This window comes from Harpia harpyja, chromosome 4 (genome assembly GCF_026419915.1).
Source record: "Harpia harpyja isolate bHarHar1 chromosome 4, bHarHar1 primary haplotype, whole genome shotgun sequence".
NCBI lineage: Eukaryota > Metazoa > Chordata > Aves > Accipitriformes > Accipitridae > Harpia > Harpia harpyja.
The window spans coordinates 55,644,853-55,667,276 of NC_068943.1; the positions used below are offsets into that span (position 1 = coordinate 55,644,853).

A 22,424-nucleotide genomic window follows, 5' to 3' on the forward strand; every position below is an offset into this window, starting at 1 on the left:
CAGAGTTCACTGAACTATATTGGGAAAACAGAAATCCCGAATTTATGCATGACTTCTTATTTCTGAGGTTCTGTGAAAACTTTCATTTTAGCTTGGCCATTTCCTTAAAAAAATAAAATAACTGAATCTACCCTGGGGGAAGGGTTGACTAGGACAAATACAGCAGTTCTTAGTTTTCCTTTGATTCCTTGGCTGAAGGTATCTCCAGACACTGGAGGCCAGATGGTTTTTGCCTTGTCACAGCAGAGCTTTGCCTACCAGCAGTTCTAACCTTGGCCATGACACAGCTAATTATAGTGTGGGTTTTTTTGTTGTTGGTTGTTCTTTTGTTTTTTTGGGTTTTTTTAGTACTAGATGACAAAACCCAGCATTTCGGAGAGCTGAGTGACCAGCATTAGGGCTGTTACGCCGCAGAGTGATTTCTCTACCTTGCACCTCCCTTCTGGCAAAAAAATGAACCTGCTTAGGAGGCCCAAACTTGGAGTTTTGGTAGGGCTTAGAGCCCAAAGGCTCTTTAGGTCAGGAGTTTACAGCTTCAGAGGCTGCAACTCTAGTTCAGATTAGTCTCCATCACCAGTGATACATTAGATTAAAATGAAAACTGTTTCTTAAATTAAAAGTTAATCCTCTAACAGACAGCACAAGGATTGCTTTCAGCTGGGAGGATTTCTCTCTATTATATACTCTTACCAAAGACACAGCATAAGGTTTTGGTTCCATACTTCTTTCTTCATGCCCATGTCCCAGGGGTTGAGTTACATCTTGCTTCTCCTCTTCCTTCATCAGACTCAAAACAAGATTTGAGCCAGAAAGTATAGCTTAGCAGTATCTCTGCTGCCTTCCTCTTGCCTCCCATCCTCCAGTGCTAGCACTGAGCAGAGCACCTTGTGTTGACTGCAGCCTCCCTTTCTACCCTTTCCACCCTTATCCTTGTGAAGAAGGATGTGAGAGGGGAAGCATACACGACATTGCCTTTTCTCCTTAGAAAGGCCCCTATGAGCTGTTACCAGTTGTAGCGCCATAACTGCAAATAGGTGTCTCAGATCATAGCCTTCAACCTTTGGTTTCAGCAGCCATGGGCACCAGCAGTCATGGAAGCTGTGCTGATGTATTTAAAACCACTTTTTCTTATTTAGGCCAGTGCTAATCATCCAGGAAAGCCGAGTTTTGTTCTTATTTCTTGTCGGCCTCTTTTAGAGATCCAAGGCTCTTCTGCTTTGCCTGGGGGTGAGAGAGATGGATGGCTCCTTGGTGTCTTTGCTGTAGACACTGTGCCTCGGGAGTCTCCCCTGAGTGCTGCTGGAGTCACTTCATATTTCATAATCCCCTGCTGACAATTAAGTCAATTTGCTGGTGCAGGCGTGATGGAGCTAAGCTAGGACATGTTCATTTTTTAGCCAGGTTATGGAGTGAAAAGCTTACTTTTCTGCTTTGATTGAATTGAAAACTGAAGCATATCGTTACTTGTCCCTGGCTTGGAACGTGCATCAGATTTATCAGTGGCTTTGCCACCCTTGCTGGACTTCTTACTCATGAATTTGTTTTCCTTTTTTTGTTTAAGGGGAGGAGGAATCAAACCAGGCATGCACTGAGTTTGGTACAGAAGATGGTAAAGCATCACTCCTCAGCAAGAAAGGATCCAGCTGTGAGCTGGGGAGCCTGAAGCTCTAAGGACCTGCTTGTGGGAGTGGGGGAAGGACATGGCCTCAACATCCAGGGCTTTAGGAAAAGGGGACAGGCACTTTGGATCTGTGCAAACTAAGTAGTGTCTTTCTTGCCCAGTGTGGTCTCTAACTGGATCAGGGGATTATTTTTTAAATTATCTGGCCAAACGCAACATTCTTCTTGCTAGAAATATTGCTTTGGCTTTGATTTTTTTTTTGTTTGTTTGTTTTTTTTTTTGTTAAACAACATTGGCTTGTGTAGTCTTGCTAAATATATAATTTGGTTAATATTTTCTTGGTCTGCCTTGGGTCTAACTTTTTTTTTTTTCTCCAATCCTGGCATGAATACAGTGTTGCAAATGTGGTTAGTTTGGTGACATGGAGGATGATTTAACATTTAAGAAGTGGAATTTTGGGTGCTTTCTGGTTGTGGTGAAATCAGTTTATGAATTCATTTACTTTTTTTTTGCTTGGGGTTGTTAATGTTTTTTAGACACAGGATCTTTCTAGTTCATGTTTATACACTTAGCGTAGTATTTCATTCCAGGTGCCTACACTGCAACATGTAATATGTGTGTATATTTGCACTCTTTGTATTTTGATTTTATTTTATTTTTTTAATTTTAGCTGCAGTTTTAAGTGTTTTTTCCAGACTAGCTAAGTAAATAGTCTGCACCATCAGCAGTCTGGTTGGCACTGTACGAATACTGAAGATAAATCCTATATAATTAGCAAGACTGAAGAGTTGTTATGAACCTGAATTCTGTTCCCTTGCAGTATACCTCTTGTGAATGCATATATTGAATCTATGAATTAGGTAAGAAAGAAAACGTGCATATAAACTGGAAATAAAATCAGTTGCTGAACAGCCCCAGGCTTTTAATTCAACTTCTGTACAAACTGGTCCAGGTATCCCACAATTCTTAGCAAGATTGAGGTAAATGTATTAATACAGCTTCAGTGGTCCACACATGAAAGTACTGTCTTTATATTACAGAAGTTTCTTTCAATTATATCATCTTTTAAATGCTTCTTTCTTTTTCTGTAGAGTATCATAATGGAATATAATGGAATTTCCTGACATGTAACATGTATGCATGTGTGAAGATAGCTGATGGGAGAAGGGAGTGGAAGGAAAGATGTTTGAAAAGATAGTTTATGGATATATATTTTTTTTTTATACTGATGCAACTGGTGTCTCACTTTTTTCTTTTGAAAACCTTGCTGGGTGAAGCTGATGTGTTAATGGATGTAGGATGTCCATTCCCAAATTTTGTGAACTATTTCATCTTCAGAATCGGAAATCTGAATCTGATACTTCCAAAGCATCTTTCTTCTTTGTCCAAAATGTTTGCTTTTCAGAGTGCACGGGTGACTCTTTTTGGTACTGACACACTATTCTTCTGAAGCTTAATACCTGCATTGTATGTAATAGCTTGCAAGTTTTATGAAAATGCTGATTTTAAATAAGGCAGTTGTGTCACTGGCTAGATAGGAGTTTAAGTCTTGAACCTGGAAAAAGCTGCACAAGTTCTTAAATTCTAGTGTATGCATAGTCACATTCACTTTGGAAGGATTGTTAATACATAATTTTAAGGACATATACAAGTCTTGAAAAATGATGTGTTGAAGGGCTATTTCTTATTGAAGTTTTTTTTTCCTCCAGTATTTAATAAAAAGGCACTAAGTTCTGTTCTCTTTAAAAGCTGTTCTCTAATCACTGTAGTTCATAATTTTAGCTTCAAAGTGTAGTCTGTACAGAGAGGCAATGAGGTGTATCCATATCTAGAAATTAAGCAGTAATCATGTAGTTTGGTGTTTCAACAGGCTTTGTTCATTAGTAAGTACAATGATCCATTGTAAGTACTTGCTATAGTCATGATGTTCTTAACAGTCTGAAACTTAAATGCTCCAGAATGATTTTTAAATATTTATTTCTGACTGAAGCAGTGCTGCCAGATGTACCAAATGCACTTCTATGTGTCTTGGTGTAATGGCAACTGTTCTGTAGAGTCCTTATGAGAATAGTATCAGAAATTGTGTTTTTGTGTGTAATGTGTGCAGGCATATATATGTGGCTTTGGATTTACCAATAATTCATGCTTGCACTGAGCAAGAACAACAACTATAGACATGGCAGCGTGACTGGAAAAGGTTGTTTAAATAAAACATGTTTGAAGAAATTGAAGCAAGAGAAGGAGAAACAAAGGCACAGCAAACACTGAGGAAAACAGAGAAAGGGGAGAAATAAAACTGAAGTGCTGCAAATTAGTGGGAGAAGGAAGTTGGCACTGAAATACAGGTGAGCACAGGCAGAAGAAGTTGTTAGTAATTTGATGGGTTTGAATTATTGAAGCTCATCTTGCAGTTCCATGAACCCAGCTCTTAATGATTAAGACAATGCCTACAGATTGTGAAGTTTGATCAATAAGCTGTAGGATGTGAAGAAATGGATGCTTTTAATTTGAGATGAGGGAATGTTTTGATGTGCTAAAGATGTGAGTGGGAAGGAGCAGGAGAGGATCACTTGACCAGGGTGTTGTGGGTTGCGGCTGTAATTATACAGCAGTTTGGAAGCTTCTTGGCAATAAAACCGATTAACACTTTGAATGAGAGGGTCTGTCTGTGCTTTAACTCCTCCCTGGAAGCTGTCAACCCAGGATTGTCCTGGGCAAGCACATGAAAATGTGGAAGGCAGCCATTCGGTGAAATTTCTTTCACCTTTCCAACCTTAGTGAAGCAATTTAGCTTGTGACTGTATGTAAACAGCTTTTGTTAATAGTGTGTGCAAGGTAATTGTGAAATGCTTACATGGGGGGGAAGGGAGAGAAGTAGCCTGTGTTTCTAGTTATTTTTGGTATTGCAAATGGACTGTTTGTTACAGTAACTGAACCACCTGTTAAGAAGCTGCTGATTTTCAGTTATGTTTTACAGTGCAGACTGTACTTGCAACCTAGAAACTGTGTAAGAAGATGCCACAGTGTGCAAAATCTTTTTAATTTGGAGATTTTGGGGCAGGGGGGCTGTCCTGGAGCAGTCCTGCTGGAGCTCATGTGCTGCACGTGCTGATGGGGCTTCTGCATGCAGGTACAACACTGTTGTCTGCTGCCCATCGGTTCTCAACCAGTAAGACAGAGTGCAAAGCCATAGCTCGTAAATGATTAACTATCAGTGTGATCCAAAAAAATGGCAAGCTGTATAACCACAGTTGCCTTCACGTTATATTGAGAGCAAAAGGTCGGTGATCGCAGACCAACGCAGGTCTATCCTTTGCCTCCTAACAAGCATCAAATGTTTTATAAATGGAGGCAGAGTTCAAATCACCGCTCTTTAGTTTTTTTTCGGTGAGTGCAGTGCTGAATTTATTCAGTTTTTATTGTGGAGACTTTGGGTCGCTAGAGTGTGCTGCAAGCCCAGCCCTGCGTCGCCTGAGCTGGCTGCAAGCTTGCCCCAGCGCTTTCCCTGCCATTGGGTGACCATGAATTTTTCATCATGTTGCTTTGCTGTCGCCTGGGCAACTTGAGCAAATTCGCCTGCTATTTTCTTTGTGTTACACCCTGCTTCCCTGCCAATGAATGACCTGGTGGCTTTTTAGCCTGGTACCTGGATGCCCCAGGAGAGCATCGTGTCGTTAAGCATTGTAACGTCCCTATGGCCGCCTTTATTTTGCCAAATAAGAGGCCCATATGAGGTTGCCATGCTGATGGCTTATAAAGAGTTGGTATCAAGAGCATTTAATTAAACCCTTTATAGGTGCTGTGTAGTAATGTTTATGGAGTTGGGCTTTTGAGCTTTGTGGTAGTGAATGTGGGGAAGAAAATGCAGACCTGCTGCATAGGGCTGTGTATGGAAGAAAGCACGCTGTGTGTACAGTGCTTGGAAATTTATTCATTTTCTTTATCAAAAAGTCTTAGTTCTGCCTTTTTAGAATAAATGTGGTCTGTTTTCCATGTTCCTGCAAGTTAATCTTTGATAGAGATGCACAAATTGAAACTAGTAATTTTTTTTGACATTCAATGCTTTTCTGCTTGGTCAGGAAAACTTTGTGCAGTTGAATTCTTTTCATATTTTTGGTTAAGGCTGAGGCAGTCTGGATGTCTAGCTTGAGGACAAATTCAAAACTGTAGAAATGTAATTAAAAGATTTTTTTATTACTTCTGCTGTCCTGTCTTATTTTAATTAAGTTCATCTCTGATGAAAATTGCACTCTGAAATATAGTGGGAAATCCATAACGTCTTCTCTTGGATGAAGATCACGGTTGACAATTCTCCTCTGCGGGCATACTGTGAGTTTCTGCTGTGAGAATAAAAGCTCAGCTGTATAGGGAGTAGTTTTCATAGGGATAGGGCTAAAGTTGTGAGGCTTCATACAGAAACCAAGGACAATTGCCTTTCATCTGAAGTGTGAGATTAATCTGTCTTCCGTGTAAGTAAATGTGTATTTTTGAAGTTATAACTTCCCGAAACCAAAAGCCTGCTAAGGAAAAGCACTATTATGTATACATTCGTCTACCTACATGTTCTGCAAAGGGTGAAGCAAATTATTAACTTCTACTTGTTTAATGCTCTACTGGAAGGCATTTTAATACAAAGGCAAAGTCTATCTGAGCACTCCTATATATACAACAGGATTACTTGCAGTTACTAGCATCAGGCTACTGTCAGGGCAACCTCTTTTGTTTTACTCACAACTGTGTGTGCTGTTGCATGTTTCAGTATTAATCTTGTAACTCATTCTGCAAAGCGGGCAGGCCATCTTGTGCAATTCAACAGAAAACTGGGAAATATGAGCATGGATTAGGACAGCTACGAAAAAATACTGTGCTGAGGGGTCCCCTTTCCTGCCCCTTCTGATAATTTTGACTTTATGCAAAAATAGGTTGTCCAGCTATTTTCTGTCTCTGAGCGTGTGGATGAAGTGGCCAAATCAGACTGGCAGAATCTTTAAGTGGTGTTAGTGTTCAATGGCAATGTGATAACATTGTTTAATCTGGAAATAGTTATGGCTGCTAATATGTCTGGAATTTGTGCCAGATGGTCATTTTCTTGTCTAGAATGATACAAGCTAAACCTGAAAAAAAAACCCCAAAACCCAAACCCTACAAAACAGGTCCAGCAGCCTCACTGTTCATACAGTGCATGGAGCTGTTTTGTCCAGTGTCTTTAATTGAACGTGATGAGCATAGGTTTGGCACACCAACTTCCAAAAAGTAAAAATTCTCTTTTCAGGCCAGTGAGGGATGAATGCTTCTTGTTAATTTTTGCTGCACTAATGTGAGAAATAAATTTTTTTTGTTATTTTTGAGCTATATGTTAAGGTCGTAAATTTCCTTGGAAAGCTAGCAAATGAAACATGCCTATGAAGAGATTAAAGTAATTATACTTGCAATGCTCCACTAGTAACAGAGAGCAGTCTGGGGTAAAATTATTTGGAGAGACGCCAAAGCCAAGTTTGGTTCCATTTTAAGCTAAAACTAATTAAAGTTGTCAGGTCTTACAGTGGTCAAAGGTTGCTTAGCTGCTACTTGAAATAAATGAATCTCTTTCTCAATCAGTAACGCTAACAGCTATGTGTTTGCAGCTGTCTTCATAATAAAAAGAACTTCAAGAACCTTCTAGTTCTTGTACGTATGTTTATCTCTGCATATGTCTCTTTTAGCATGTCAAGTGGTAGATTCTGGCCATAATATGGAGTTACCAGTCTCACCAGCTCTACCTATTAGTCTTTTTGCTTATGCCTGTCTTCTCCTTTGTTATTTTATTTCATTTGTGGGGAGGAATTCTTATGAAGAAACTTCATCAACAGGCTGCTTTAAGTCTTTCTGTTTCGGAAAAGCTGCTTTGGGTCATTCTATATATTTAAAACAGCTGTGCAAGATTCAGGAGAACAAATATGGGTTCCTAGAATATAAAGTCTGATAGAATATTATATTTTCTGAAATATTCTTAATTTTTCAGATGTCATATGCCAAATACAGTTGACCTCAATTTCTGTTGAATGAGCTGTTGGTGATAAAGATAGTCATGAGTTTGGCAGTTTTTTAAGTGGTGTAACCATCCTGAAACTCTGGATTTATTTTTTCTTTTTTTTATTAATCATGATAAATGTATTTCCTCCCTCAAGCAAGTACTGATAAGTAATCATTGAAAGTATGCTTATGGCACTTTCAAGAATGGAAAGCCTATATTCACTGTCAGTAGTAGGTTTTTGAGAGAATCTGTATAGGGGATAATGCTATATATAATGAGGATATATTATCTGTATGTTCCTAAAAATCTGAAATGGTTAAAAAGAATAGACTTGGGATTTTTTTTTGTTTGTTTCTTTGTTTTTTTGCTATTGCATGCGCATTGATGTGGAGGTAGGTGTATATACCCAAGGTTTGATCTTAGCATGTTAAAACTGAATTTTTGCAATCTTGCATTTTGTAGTTTGGAGGTGGAAAGTTTGAAAATGTTTTTTCCAGTGTCCAACTTGCTGCATTTATATACCTGGTTCTGACTTTCTGCTACACGAAACAGCATGAACCTTTGGAAGCCACTTCACTTATGCATCTCTGCACATGTGTGCGCACACATGTGTGTTGAAATAACACAGCCAAGCAGTTCATTCTTTCATGCTTTTGTTATGGATGAGATGTAAAATTGAGTCACTTTTTTTTTTTCTAACCATAGTAGGGCTCAGGAATGGCACTGGGCCAATATCTGGGTGAAACTTATGTTTTTGACTGAAGAACTATCTAGAAATAAATTTGTTTGCATTACTTATTAGTTCAACTGTTTTCCTTCCAAAAAAACAACCCCAAACCCCCATGTTGATAACTTTAAAAAAGCTCATTTAAAGGTTTATTATTAAATTTACCTGGATCTGTTTGTACCTGGGGAGGAAAATGAAGAGAAGACATGGAGTAAAGAGGCTGATATCAGCCAGAGCTACTTCCTGAAATGCTGGATGTGTGTCACTTGTATGTACTACTTCTAATAAATAAACTTTTACCTCTAAAGTTTCCCCTAGCTCTACTGTAGACTTAACATGAAATCTAGATGTCAGGCTTGACTGGCTAAATTCCAACTGGGATAATTAGTAATTTGCCCTTTCAAATTCATTTGGTTTTTTTATTACTCTTTTTTTATTTTACCTGAGAGGCTTTGAAGTGGTACTTCTAGGTATACCGCATGCGTGTATATATATTTCACTATATGATATCCATTGTGCATGAATATAATGAGGAGCATTGAGGAGACAAGCTTGAAAGCATGAGTTGGGATTGCAAGTCAGTTGACTTTCTGTGCTTTGGATGTCTCAACCCTGATACTTCATTAAAGGTATTGGGTTAAATTGACTTTGTGCATTAGTCTTAGGAAGTGAAAAAGCTTAGTGTATATTGCAGGTTGCAAAGAGGCACTTTATGGAAATTAAGTACGTTGCCAAGATATTTTTCATATATGAAAATTGCAAACATGAGATCAAACAGGTTGTGTAACACTTGCTTTGACTTTATAGCGTCTATGTATAATTTTAGTAATAATGTTTAAGCACAATTACAAAATAATACTGTTTCCTGTGAATTTTTGTTGTTGTAGAGCTTACCCTAACAGTGAGCTGATATATCTGTAGCTGTTCACAACAAGCTTTCAGCAGCAGCTACACAGAGGAGACATATTTAACTGGACTGGAATGGCAACCTAAAGCAATGCTAACGAACCCCGTGGGATTGGGATAACTCTTAGTTACAGCAGGTGCTTGCTAAGCTGGGGTTTAGCAATTTGTTGCCTGAAACTGTGAGGAAGGCAACCCATCTGACCAGAATGTCAGTTCATGAAACTTCCAGGGGAATGACACACTCAATGTGTGATGTTAAAAACTAACAAAACCTTTTTATTAAAAAGGGAAAAATACACTTGCAGTGAGTGTGTTGAGAAAAGCGAGGAAGTGCAATTGCTGTACCTCATTTTTCAGTAAAAGAATCTTAAAAGTATTTATTAACAATAAAAAAAGTTGTAAGCGTATTAGACTGAATGCTGTCTTTACGTGTCAACCTACTGACAGAGTTACCCACGGCTTGGCCATGGCAGTTCCTCTATGTCTGTTTGGTGCTCCCCTTGTCTTTGCAGGAGAAAGGCACCATTTGACCGTAGTGTGCTGTCCCGTGTTTATGGATGTGGGCAACTTGGGCTCTAGCATCGAGCAGCAGCCTCTAAATGGCAGCTTCCTTAGTGCAAAATGCATTTCAAATTGTTTGCTGCTATTGCTGCAAAATTCCTGGACCAGCTTTTTACCCAACTCCTCTGTTTTGGCCATCTCACTCCCTGCGGGAGGGAGGGCTGGCTGCCCTTAGCCTTTCAGAACAGGGGGTAGCTTCAGTGTTAGACTTCTCAACCTCTAAATCTTCTTACTGTAAAAGTGATTAGACAGATTCATAGTCAACGGGTCATAAATGGACAGTAAAAGGACTGAACATAAATGTACACTCTTAACATCCTTAATGGAGCAGTTACTGATGCAGGGGGAATACAAGGGGAAGGGACCGTAGGCAGCTGCCAGGCTGACATGTTCTCCCTGAACATTGTCCCCTGTTGCTCCCATCAGGGAGATAATCCTGGGCTAGAAAGACCATTAGTCTTACCTAGTAAGGCATTTCTTCCTCTTAATAGTATTATGGAGTAGGTATCTCTTGCTCTTAAAACCTAAACTGCTCAGGCTTCTCAGGACAGACTCATTTCACCCTCACTGCCCCTGCCATCAGGAATAAGTTTAAATTTGCATAAAATATGGAGGAAATGCTTCTGAATTTATTTCCAATAGCACTGATGTCTGGAGCCATTCTTCCCTTGTAGGAATAAATGTTGTAAGAGAAGTCCACCTTCTCTAAATATTTTTTTTTTCCTTTTATATTCACAAGTTTCCTTGTAATGAATGACAGTTCAATTATTTCAGTAACATGTAACAATTTGGGATCTCATGGAGTGGCATGTATGTTTATATATATGCACTCTAGTAGTTAAAGCCAACCAAGGCAGTGATGTGAAGCGGTGTGCTGTATTCCTAGAAACAGGAATATCTAAGTGGCTATAATTGAGTGATCTGAAGATGGTATCTGTTGGGGATTTGCTGTTGGGTGCATTAATAAGCAGTAATGGTTAAAATAGAGATGTGCATCCACATATATACATATGCTTTTTTACCATGGCATTTTAATCAAGTACAGACTATGTAGGAGAAAGTATTATGTTGTTTCTGTGTACATAGCACAGTTAAGACTAGAGTGTTTACTTGTGAAGTTCAGTGGATTGCCAGATTTTTTTTTTTTCAAATCTGCTTTCAAAACTACACTGTGACAAACTGCACTTGCCAGTCTGAGTCACTAACGATATCTAGAAACCTTATGTTAATCACTAAAACCCACAAGCCCCTGAACAAGCAAACATATCAAAGAAGTCATGGATTAGCTCGTTATGCTATCCTGGATGACTTGTTTTTCAGTATGCTTATGGGGATTGGTTTCTACTGCCCACCAGTTATTTAATCCTGTTTTTTAACATGGAAATTTGGTGGGAAAAGCTACTAAATCTCCTTTTCTAAAACAGAAGATCTTTATTTATTTTTTATCATGGAACAATTAAAATGAATGTGAATATCTGTTTATGAAGGCACAAAAGCTTGTAATGCTTTCTTGTTTGCTCTGGGGTTTATTTAGGGTTTTTGAGGGCTACCAATGCCAGGTAGGAGAAGAAGACTTGCAGAAACTGTATGCTGGGTTTTGTGTGTGTTTGTTTTGTTGGAATTGTAGGATTAAATTATTGTTATAAAGGAGACAGGCCTTCAAACGGTGCCAAAACAGTAACTGTAGCATTTAAATTGCATGTCTTGTTTCATCAGTAAAATTCTTGAACTTTAGTCAAGAACTTTGTATGTCAAAAGATAGTTGTTGAGTGATAGTATGTATGCATACATGATGGTTTTTTATCACCAAATACTTCAGTGTAAGTATTGAGTATTTCACAATGAAAAATAAAGTGGAACATTTTTGTTTATTACTGGTAAACAGTGGATGTGCTCTTCAGGTTTCATACCAGCACTTGAACAAGTAAGTATCTACTGCTTTACAATGAAAAACCCCCAAAGCTTCCAGGTTGCAGCTGGTGAAAGAGGTCATGTTTGTATTTGAGAACAGATTGATCGCAACTGTTGGCTCTACTATAATTTGGTTATTACCCATTGGCTGATTGATACTGTGCAAATAGAAAAACCCCAGGTTGAGGCAGAAGTGAAACTTGCACTTCTCCTGGTAAGCCTTAACTGAACTGGCTGCTGTCTGTCTCAAACAGAAATGCTTTTGCTTTCATCTGTGGTCTGTAGTGGAAGGATGAAAGGGGAGACTTTCAAAAGCTATGTTGAGAATCAGGGCCTGAAATCCCGTTGACTTTTAATGAAGGTTAGGGGCAGATGCTTTTGTTGTGCATCAGAAACTACCTTCCTCTTTCTCAATTGTCCAAGTTGCTGATGGTGGATGAGATGTGCCTGTGCTACTTCATGGACACCTTTAGCAACAAAAGTTGTCTCGAGTTATTTTGTTAGCTATCTTGCCTCAACTGAAATACAGATCCCCTTTACTTGTTTCCATGAAGAGCAGTCTGTAATCACACACACATCTCTGTCCCTTTCCTCTATATGCTGCAGAGCCATGTCTCTCTATAGTAAAGCCACCTGAAAGATAAAAGCACTGAGAACTTACTGCTTGGTTACTTTGTGCTGGAGAACTGGGTACCATGAGAAAATAGAGTTAAGATTTTTCTGAAGGTATCTTGTGTTGTTGTATGGGAGAAATTTTATCTGTTGACCTGCAAAAGGTGTGGCAAAGGTCTCTTTCAAGCAGTGTTGGAAATACCTTCCATGCATCTACATATGGCCGTGCTTACAGGAAACGTAGTTTAATAAGTTTAAAGCACTTCTTCATTCCTTGAATAAATGAAGAAGTTGCCTCCCTAATTTTTTCTTTGATAATATGTGATGATACTGTCATTTATATATTTTACACTATTGCCAGTCACAATCTTGGAAAAAATGCTGCTAGCATACAGAAGCATTTTTTAAAAATTTTTTAAAAATATTTGGATCTTCTTCTCCAGGTATGCTTTTCCCACGCTGACAGGACGCTGCTGCCATGACAAGGACCGGTTAGCACACGCACTTGCATAATTCACTGCAAAGTGTCCAGGCAGCTTTCTGACTGTCTCTCTGGTACTCATGGAGTAGGATCACAGCCTCTATGTGTGAAGAAGGTGGGAAGGGAGGAGTATTGTTGTTTTGGGAAATATATGGGAAATGCAAAGACTGATTTTTTTTTTTTTTTTTTGACACTTTAAGTATTCCTGGATACAGCTTGGAATCAAACCTAGTTTTACATCTTGGTGTTTGTGCTCTCCTAATTGTCAGCTGGTTCTTCTCTCTTTGCCTCTGAATGCGTTGTGTATTGTGTACTATAATCTCTGAGAATTTAGGATGTAAACCGATTTATAGTTACTTTTGCTCCCTCCTTTTGTGTTAGAAGATCTTTGTATTTTGTGTGGTTATTGTAAGTGCAGCATTTGGTTATAAAATGTGAAACTACATGAAACTAATTTAACTATGGGGAGTGTGCAGTGAATGCCTCTATTTTCTGCATTATTTTAGGAGTTGAGAAGGAGATGCATCTGTATGTAATCCTCGCTTCTTTTGAAAAAGGTCTTTGGTTGCATTATGGATGAAGCTAAAGACAAAGTGCTTTTTAAAAAGTTTATCTTGCATAGTCATGCCATATATGAATGTAGAATCTATATTTCTCTTAATGACTACACTGTTGTCCACCTTTTTACTTGTGGCTTTCCTCCACAATTCAATAATCATCTTCTTTATTATGCATATACGAAATGATGAATGATTGCTTTATAAAACTCTGCCGATATAGGGTTGGAAAGTATTGGAAACGATATAGGCTCGCCATTTGTCTTGAGTTGCGTTTCACAAATACCTGCATCTTGTCTGAACTGGTATTTGCCAAAGCTGCTCTTCCACGTGGCCTGTCTGTAGAAAAATGGTGTTCTTGCAAATGGATCTGCTTACCTCCGTGTGTGTGTTGCATATGGTTTTTACTTTACCATACTGTATCAGAAAACTCAATATCACAAGAAGCTAACGTACTTTCTATAACATTATGAAGTAACCTGCATTGGTAGTTGTTCTTCATAAAGGTTAGAATATATTTTTATAACCTGAACAGTTACTACTGGAAAGCTAAGATGAGGTCTCCGATTTTGGCTATTAATATTACACCCTTCAGCTGTTCTGTCTGCATTTTTATAGTTATGTAACTTTATTTTTGGTTTAATCTTTTCATTATATAAACCTTTGTCATTTTTAAGAACAGATTATGAAAGCACGAGTCAGAAGAAACTACTCTTGGGTGCTTCTGGAAAAAACTGAACATAAGGGCAGAGGTATGGTAATATCTTCATCACTGATTTAAAAAAAAAAAATTGGAAGGGAGGAGATAGGGAATGCTTTCAACCGCCTGAGCAATGTTTTCTTGGCTATGACCAGTAGTGTCTTTATGCTGAAAATGGACAGTAACCTTGTGTGTTGCCTTCATCATCTGTGTCTTATGTAACATTTGCCCAAAACCTAAGCTGTTTTCTGAGTGTTTTGATAACTGAGAATGTGACAGAAGGTTATTAAAAAGTAGAGATCTTGAAAGTCTCCAGAATAATTAAAATGCATAAACCACAAGTAAGTAGCAGATGGCAAGCAAGTGGTTGAATTAAACCAATAACTCTTTAAATACGTAACCTTAACAGCTAATGTACTGACATGGTAGGTTGTACTACAGTTCCTACTAGCATTGTTTTAATGATGGCAAGAGCTAAAATACAGTTTTAGAGACTATATTAAAAAACCCTAACAATCATTAGCTTACTGGGTTTTAGGTTTGATCTCATCCTCCCTTCCCCCATTCACGTGGATTTTGTTCTTTAGGCTGGTGTTCTGCAAACTGTTACATGGGCTAAAGGATGGAGAGGAGTTGGCACCTTTCACTTCTTGGTATTTGAAAAAATGAAATGAAAAATGAAAGTAGGTTTGCCGCGTGAATTTCAGTAGATATGGTCAAGGTTCAAATCAAGTTTGTTGCTTTCCAAAGGGAAGAAGTGTTATTTAGGAGGCTTTGGAGTAAGTGTAACTGAGAAAGTGGTTCTTGCATGTTTTGTAGTGTGGACTTTAACATCATCCCTATCATTTGCTTTCTGTTAACTGGTGAAATTTAGACTTAGTGGGTTGGCAGAGTAAGCCCTAAGACAGCTTTAGACTGAGGCTTAATTTGCTGCCTTTATGCCCACCTGGTTATAGTACCTATGTTCTTACATGTTTGTAAGTTGAACTTTTTCTAATTTTGACATGAGAAGGCAATGAAATAGATTCAGTTTCAGCTGCTAGTGTGTGTTATTTTAGAGTTTATTTTGGTTTTGGACTTTGCACAGTAGCATTACCAGCTCAAAGATGTTCTTCATATTTCTGTTCTTTCTAAGGTTGGTCAAACAGAGGGCTTGCTTCCAGCAGTGGTATCTGGTGGATTAATTGATTGCTATGACAGCATGTATGGTATAATAATTGTTCCCTGTCTCCCCAGCAATGAACATGCAAGCATAACTGTGCTGTACATGTACTTGTGAGTAGGAGAAATAGGGTTTGTTGCTAATTCTTCAGTTTAAACTACAGAATAAACAGATTAATGGTATTAGAGCCCTTAACAGTATATGTATATTGTCATGGTAACAAGGACACCTGAGATAATACAAGTCTAATCTGATTTTTTTTTTTTAAAGAGAAATGGCTTAATGGAGTATTACCTACTTCTTGCTTATCTCCATAGCTTATTTACTTACTCTGTAAGAAAATGTGTTTGCTTGGCCCACCCCTTTCTTTCCAGCCTTGCAGACTCCTTTGGGTATCCAAGTCAGGCTGCGTTGTGTTTTTGATCAGTCCTGTGCCAATCTTCAGGACAGATGCTGCACTCATTTTTATGTATATAACTTTCAGCATGGGGGGGAAAGAAGGGGAAGAGTAAAGGAAAGAGTTGTACCTAGTCATGCGTGAATTCATTTGTATGTGAGTATTAACTCTCTTACCTTTCTTTCCTCCTTTCAATCACTTTAAAAAAAAAAACCAACCAAAAAAAACCTTATAGTAGTACTGTAGGTTTTCCTGAAGGCCCTTTTAAGTTTTATTTTTGGTAGTGGTAACTTCAGCTCAGCAGAATTCCTTGGAATGATTCCTTGGTGGTGTTGAAGGTCATAATTAATGGGATTTCTCTGGAAGTAAGACAGGTAGTCAGGGTTTTGGAAGCAGAAATCCTTTGTAGGGGGGAAGTTAATGAGATGGAGACAAGGAGAAATGTAGTAGCGGAAGTATCCGCTATAGTTCTTAGCAGTTTTCTTTGTGCTAGAGCTGCTCTCTGCTTCCCTTCCAGTACAGGCTGCTGCACTAAAAAGAAGGGAAAAAATGTGGTTTAAACCTCAGCTCCCCTCGTGTTTCTGCCTCTTCTTAGGGAAGTGGGGAGCTGTGTCTGGTCACTTATTCTGGAGAGGGACTGCCCAAAATTTGTTTTGTAAGCAATGCATTTCTTCAGAGATATTTCAGTGGAATGATAATTTCTAAGACATTTTTTCTTAAAGTTTCATATGACTTAATGAGGAATTTAATATTTCTGAATGAGAACAGGATTTGTGAATACACATGCTTGGGCTTCTCTTAGTCAAATCTTATCTTTCCAAATTCAGACTTCTTGGTGCTTTTGCAAGATATCAACAACAGAAATGTCTGAATAATTTAAAACCATCTTTAAAGCAGTATGTGTTATGACAATTTCCTTTTCAAAATTTCTGTAGCAAGGCAAGATCATTCTCTCAGAACTGTAATGCAGAACTTCAGTAGGATATTAAGATGCTGTCTACAGTGTACGTTAACCAAAAGGTAGCACTACATAGTGCTTTTGTTATGATACAAATACTTCCTGTTCTCTCTAATGGAAACTCTTATTTTTCCTTGCCTCACAATAGTAATGCTCAACTAGTCATTAGAATATCATTGCCAGATATTTTGAATAACTTGTTTTCCTTGAGAATGAAAAATTTATCAACAAATTCAAGAGTGTATTCAGCTATGCCAGATGTACAAGTAAGAAATTTGAATATGCATAAATAATTTCCCTTGGATTGCTAATGAAGTTGACAGGCAAGAAAACAAATGGCATGCATTTTTATTCATTAAACTCATTATTTAATTGAAGAATTATTTAAAACTTACTTCTGACACAATGACTACTTCTTCAACCTTATCTTTGTATCAGGCTCTTCTTAATTGCTTTTAATTCCTTGTAACTCCCCCTCCCCTTTTTAAGCATTGTACATGATCTGAATCCACACGTGTGGGATCTAAGTTACGCTGAATCTGTTCTGGTGTTCTCTGTGCTTTTGGCCATATGGGTATCTTTGTTTTTCTTTTCTGAGTCTACTGAAAAGTCTTACAGCTTACTGTAAACAGGAACACTTGCTTTTTTCTTAATGTATTTGTTTTCACTTCTCTAAAGATACTAAAATCCAGGTGAAGGGAGGAAAAAAAGGTTATTCCTATGAAGTAAGTTGGGATGAGGTTACATTCCATTGAAAGCCCAGGAGTCCTAGGTGCCTATCTTGGGTAACCCTGGAAATTTCCCTCTTGGAGTTAGGAAAGAAATGCAATAGTTTATTTTATCATAATATACTAAGAAAAGTTATCTGTTGGCATTTCAAACATGAATACCTTGATAAAGCGGCATTTTATTGAACTTGTTTGACAGCTGTATTACAGATGAGGTTTTCTTCTTCATTTGTAGATCTAGAGTTTTCTTCTTGGTCTCTTTTCCTTGGTGTAGAAATGAAGTGGCCAACATTGCATTGGAATGTAAATACAAAGGAAAGAATTCGTTTAAGACTGAATTTAAGGTTTGAGATTGCAATGTAATGAAGAGGGATAGGAATAGTGGTAGAACTTGGTCTTTCTTAATAACATTAATTTTTCTTTTAGATGTTTTGTGCTTAAATATTTTAGCTTGATTAAAATGAAGCTAAAGGTGCTCCTTGATTCTCCTTGAAATCTCTTACTGGGCTCCTGGAAAGCTTTTGTTAACTGATGTTTGGTTAGCTGATAACAGCAAAACTGTGGCTTTCAGGTGTGTGTTAGCAGGCTGTTAGCTGAGACTTGGTGCTCGGTGATCTGCATCACTAGTAAGCCTCAGGATGAAGTTCCCTGTTGCCTTGGTGGTGATTAAGTTCCCTCTGTCAGGTTTTACTTACCTCTTTGTATCTTAACTGTTTCATACAAGTAACCAAATTCTTTAGAAAAACCTGTGTTTTGAATTCCAGGTGTTTGGAAATCACCATGGTAGTTTTATTCCTAAAATATGCAGTTGTCTGGGTGACAGCCTGGAGAGGTGTCCCCTAGATGAGAGGAGGAGGGTGAAGATGTGCTGCTGCTGTAATGAAGCCAGGGTGCACATGCACTCATTTCTGAGGAGCGTGCCTGCAAGAAGTTATGGTTTGGAAATTGGAATAAATTTAAGAGCAGAAATGTCACTTGGATCATAGGGAAGACTTTGGAGCTCTCTCCTGAGCAAAATAGTCATAGCAGCTGAGCTCAGTAATGCGAAAGAAAATGCAACATGCTGCCTGCACCAGCTCTGAGCCGAGGCGTGGCCCGACCTCATAAAGCTTCTGCCTCTAAAGCAGCCAGGAAGGCTGAGGATGTTTGCATTTTCTGCCTTGAATAGCAAGTTACTCAACACACACGTTTATAACTTTGGAGTGCTTAATAGTAATGGAGTCAAAACTTAATGGAACGAAATTTGCAATGAAGGGCTGCTCTTCTAAGGAAGGAAATTCAAACGCAAGACTTTGGATTCATTCATCAATTAACCTGTTACAGAATTGAACTCTTGCTTGATCTAATAGATAAGATGTTCACTAGCCAGGTCTTCATAAAGCATAATGGCAAGTGAAGTTTTGTGTATTGTAAGCAGGAATAGTATCCCTTTCCAGATAACTTGCCAGATTTCTTGTGAGTTGCCAGGTTCTTAAATGAGTCTTGAAACAGGGCAGTGCTGAAGGAGTTTATGGGATAGGTTTATAATCAGCTGATGATTTAATGTAGCATCTTAACTACTTGTTTCTGATTTAATTTTTTCCAGATGTTTAGTTTTAATGAAAGTCTCTTCAGAGACTCATGAGGAAGGGTAATGTCTGGGGAGAGCATTTAGGGCAAGCTTGTGTGGAAGTGAAGCAATGCTCCCTTAGTCATTACCTTCCATGTCAACACAGGCAATCCTGAGATTTGGGCAGGCTATACATATTTTTACGTGTGTGTGTGTATATATATATATCTATAAAAGAATAAAGAAAAACAACTTTGTTTTAAGTAATGTCTTGGTTTTTAAAACAAAACAAAAAAACCCCCACAACTGTCACTAGGCAAGTGGTAATGGCAGTTTATACTGGCAACGTTTTTGTGGACTTGGACAAAAGTGCAGTGGTTGTTACAGGTGATGTACACAGAGGTCAACTTTCAAATCAGTCAGCTTGGCCTAAATACAGCTAAGCTTGCTCCTGTTTCACGGTAAGACTTAGCCTATAAAGCAGGAGAGCTCATCTGAAATACTGCAAATAGGATGCAAACGAAAACAAGAGCTGTTGAGTTTTCTTTTGCTGAAAATTTTTATTTTAATGTGCTTTTAAGGTTCCTGTGTTAGAGGCAAGTGACCTGCTCATTTAGTAGCCTGGATGAGAGCAGACAGCGACTGGAGCAGCTGATGTGAGTGTAAGATGCTTGGCCTGCATCTTTAACAGTCACTTTAGAAGAATTTTTCATTTGTTGTGTTGACTCTATTCAGATGAGAGATTGAAAAGCAGAGTCTTTATGTCAATACCTCAGCAAGCTTTTGCTTTTATAGTACACTATAGAATTACAGGAAAAGTTATCTGCATTTTCTATCCATATGCAAATATTTAAAAAAAAAACCCCCAAACCCTTGCAATGTTGATTATCAATCTTAGATGATCTAGCTGCTGTTTCTTTAGTTTGCGTGGCAAAGTGATTTTATTTGTACATGTTTCACATTCTAGGGGAGTCAGTATTAGGACTTGTAAATGGTAGTGCCCAAACCCAAGGAGGAGTAGGAAATGTTTTCCTGTAGTCCTGTCCCAGTGGGACAAGGAAAGTGCTTCAAGATATATTTAAAGGGTTAATTTTTAAAAAAAATCATTCTTTGAAAAGCTTTATGTTAAAAAGCATATTTGTCCATATGTTTTAGATAGGCTATCTATATTTTTGTAGAAAACTGATATTAAATGGAAATTCAAGCCTTGGCAGCTTTCTTAACAAAAAACACTTGTGGTCTGGAGCTCTGAGGTCCCAGGACGATTCCATTACTGTAATTCCACAGCGTGAGCTTTAAAGGTATCTGGAGATTTTAATGGATCACATGGGAATTAAATCTCTTTGTACCTGCCTTAAGCCATATGTTACTGATACAAGATGTTGAGTTGCCTATCTCTTTCACTCAGGCGCAGCTGTGTGCTTCCATAAGGGTTGGCTTTTTGAACTGTAAAGGGAAGTTTCAGATTCCATTCTTCTCCCCCATTATAGGCGATCTCATGCTTTGTAATTTCAATTGTGTAATTTTATAGATTTTTCCAGAAGAGGTAATTTTTTGATACATTTCTAAATCTAATGATGCTTTTAAAAATGCTTTATGACTTTTCAGGTAATCACTTCATTCTTTCGTTTCTTTATGCCTTTCCTGTTGTTGATCAAGTTTCTTTGTTCTTACCATTTAAATAGGATGCACAAAACCTATTTGCTCCCAATTGATATTGCTGAATATCGATGCAAAGCAAAATTAAACATTAGGTTTAAGTAATGGACTTGTTTTGCATACTCCTTGTTTTATTGTTTTCTAATATAACTGTAATCAGTAAATATTGTAAACAATTCATATAACTGTGAGACAAATAAAACAGGATTGAAATTTTATGCATGATAGGACACCCAGACTGTTAATGTCTAAGATGCAATTTATTTTTAATAAACTAACAGTTCCCATTTGCAACTCTAACCACTCTTTTGAATACTGCTTGTGTTTTACTTGTTTTTCAGAAGTCATACTGGTTACTTCACGGTTCTTTCAGGGACACCTTAAATCGCTGGTTGAACTCCCCACCCTGGAAATCTGAGATTGATATTCTCCTTCAATAACCAGGGCCTCCTCTGCTGCAATTCCTGGAAAAAATATTTATGGCCAGTAATTAGTAAATCTTCGATAGTGAAGCAAGGCTTCTTCCATCCAGACTATCTTGACACTAGTTGTAAACCCATTCTTTCTCTCTTACATGTAAGTGGCGTGGAACTTATGGCAGTTACCACTCTCTTTGTGCTCATTTTTTTTCACTGTCAGAGGAAGAGTTTGTTTAAGAATGAAAAATGGGGGTGGGGAGGAAGCACTGGGGGAAGTGCTTAGAAATACACTCCTCAGAGCTACAGGTAGCAGGCAGCTACTTTCTCAAAAGCATACTTTAAATAGCAGAGAGAAGGAACCTCTATAGAGAAATTTTGAAATAGAGGGAGACCAGTGTGATGACAGCGGAGAGTAATTTTTTACTGCTTTTTCTCTTGGTAAGGAGAAGATAGTTTTGTTGAGAAGATATTAGTGAATAGGGACACCACCCCCTCTACCCCCCCCAGCCAAACAGTGCTGGAGTGGTGGTGGGTATGAAGAGGCAAAAATGCTAAGAAGGACATCAGCAGAACTGAGGGGAGTGGATAAAGAGTGAATGTTGGTGTGGAGATTTAGAGAAGAAAAGTTGATGAAGTTTACTTAATTCTTCAGGATGGGGTTACTCCAGCCAAAGATGTAAAAGCCCATTTTTGGTATGACTTCTGTTTCAGGGAATAATGACTTGAAACTTTAGTTTCTGTAGAAATCTTAATTTCTTTTAGTATTAAGCAATATGAAGCTTATCCTTTTAAAAAGAAAATTGATTCAGTTATTACTCCTTTCAGCAAGATGCAAATTATATGCAGTATTACCAATAAAGTTTATACAAGTTGCTCTGTACTCATTGTCTTAGGTTTAATGAGCTAGGCTAATTATACCATACCATAACTAACCAAGTAATAACAAAATTGATTTTTTTCCTTCTACAAGAAGCTCTGGGCTTGTAGTTCTCAGATTTAATATACCCATGTAATTGCACAGTGTTGTAGTTCAGCAAATCATCGCAGAGTATTTAGATTTTAAGTAGTGTTGCGAGACCGTGCAACTTCTTGTCCACTTTGTCCACACTTACAAGTCTGCACTTTGACTTCTGAGGAAAAACCTTGACTTAAAATAAACACAGAGTTGCTGAATTTCACTTGTCTGCATGCAGGAAAGAAACACTTCTCAATTTCACATTTTCATTTCCTCTTTCATTTAAATGAGACAAAGGCATGATGTTTCTGTAATAATGTATTTCTTTTGTAGATAAAATAGCGTGGATGGAATTTGCCTCCATTTAAACTGTCCAAGTTGGCCCTCTGCTGCTTCTGTAGGCAGTGGAGCAAGAGTGCATCTCCAAAAGGCGGTCCAACCTTTCCTAAAAAAGGTGCCTCACAGCTGAGGTACATTCTCTTTTGGAGTTACTGGTGTGTCTCCATTC

The 22,424-nt window shown here is 38.1% G+C and overlaps 1 protein-coding gene across 5 annotated transcripts in view; it reads left to right on the forward strand.

Annotated features, from left to right (window-relative positions):
* The window catches only part of MACROD2 (mono-ADP ribosylhydrolase 2), a 918,876-nt gene that overhangs the window by 38,725 nt on the left and 857,727 nt on the right, over nucleotides 1-22,424 (forward strand). The window lies entirely within an intron of this gene.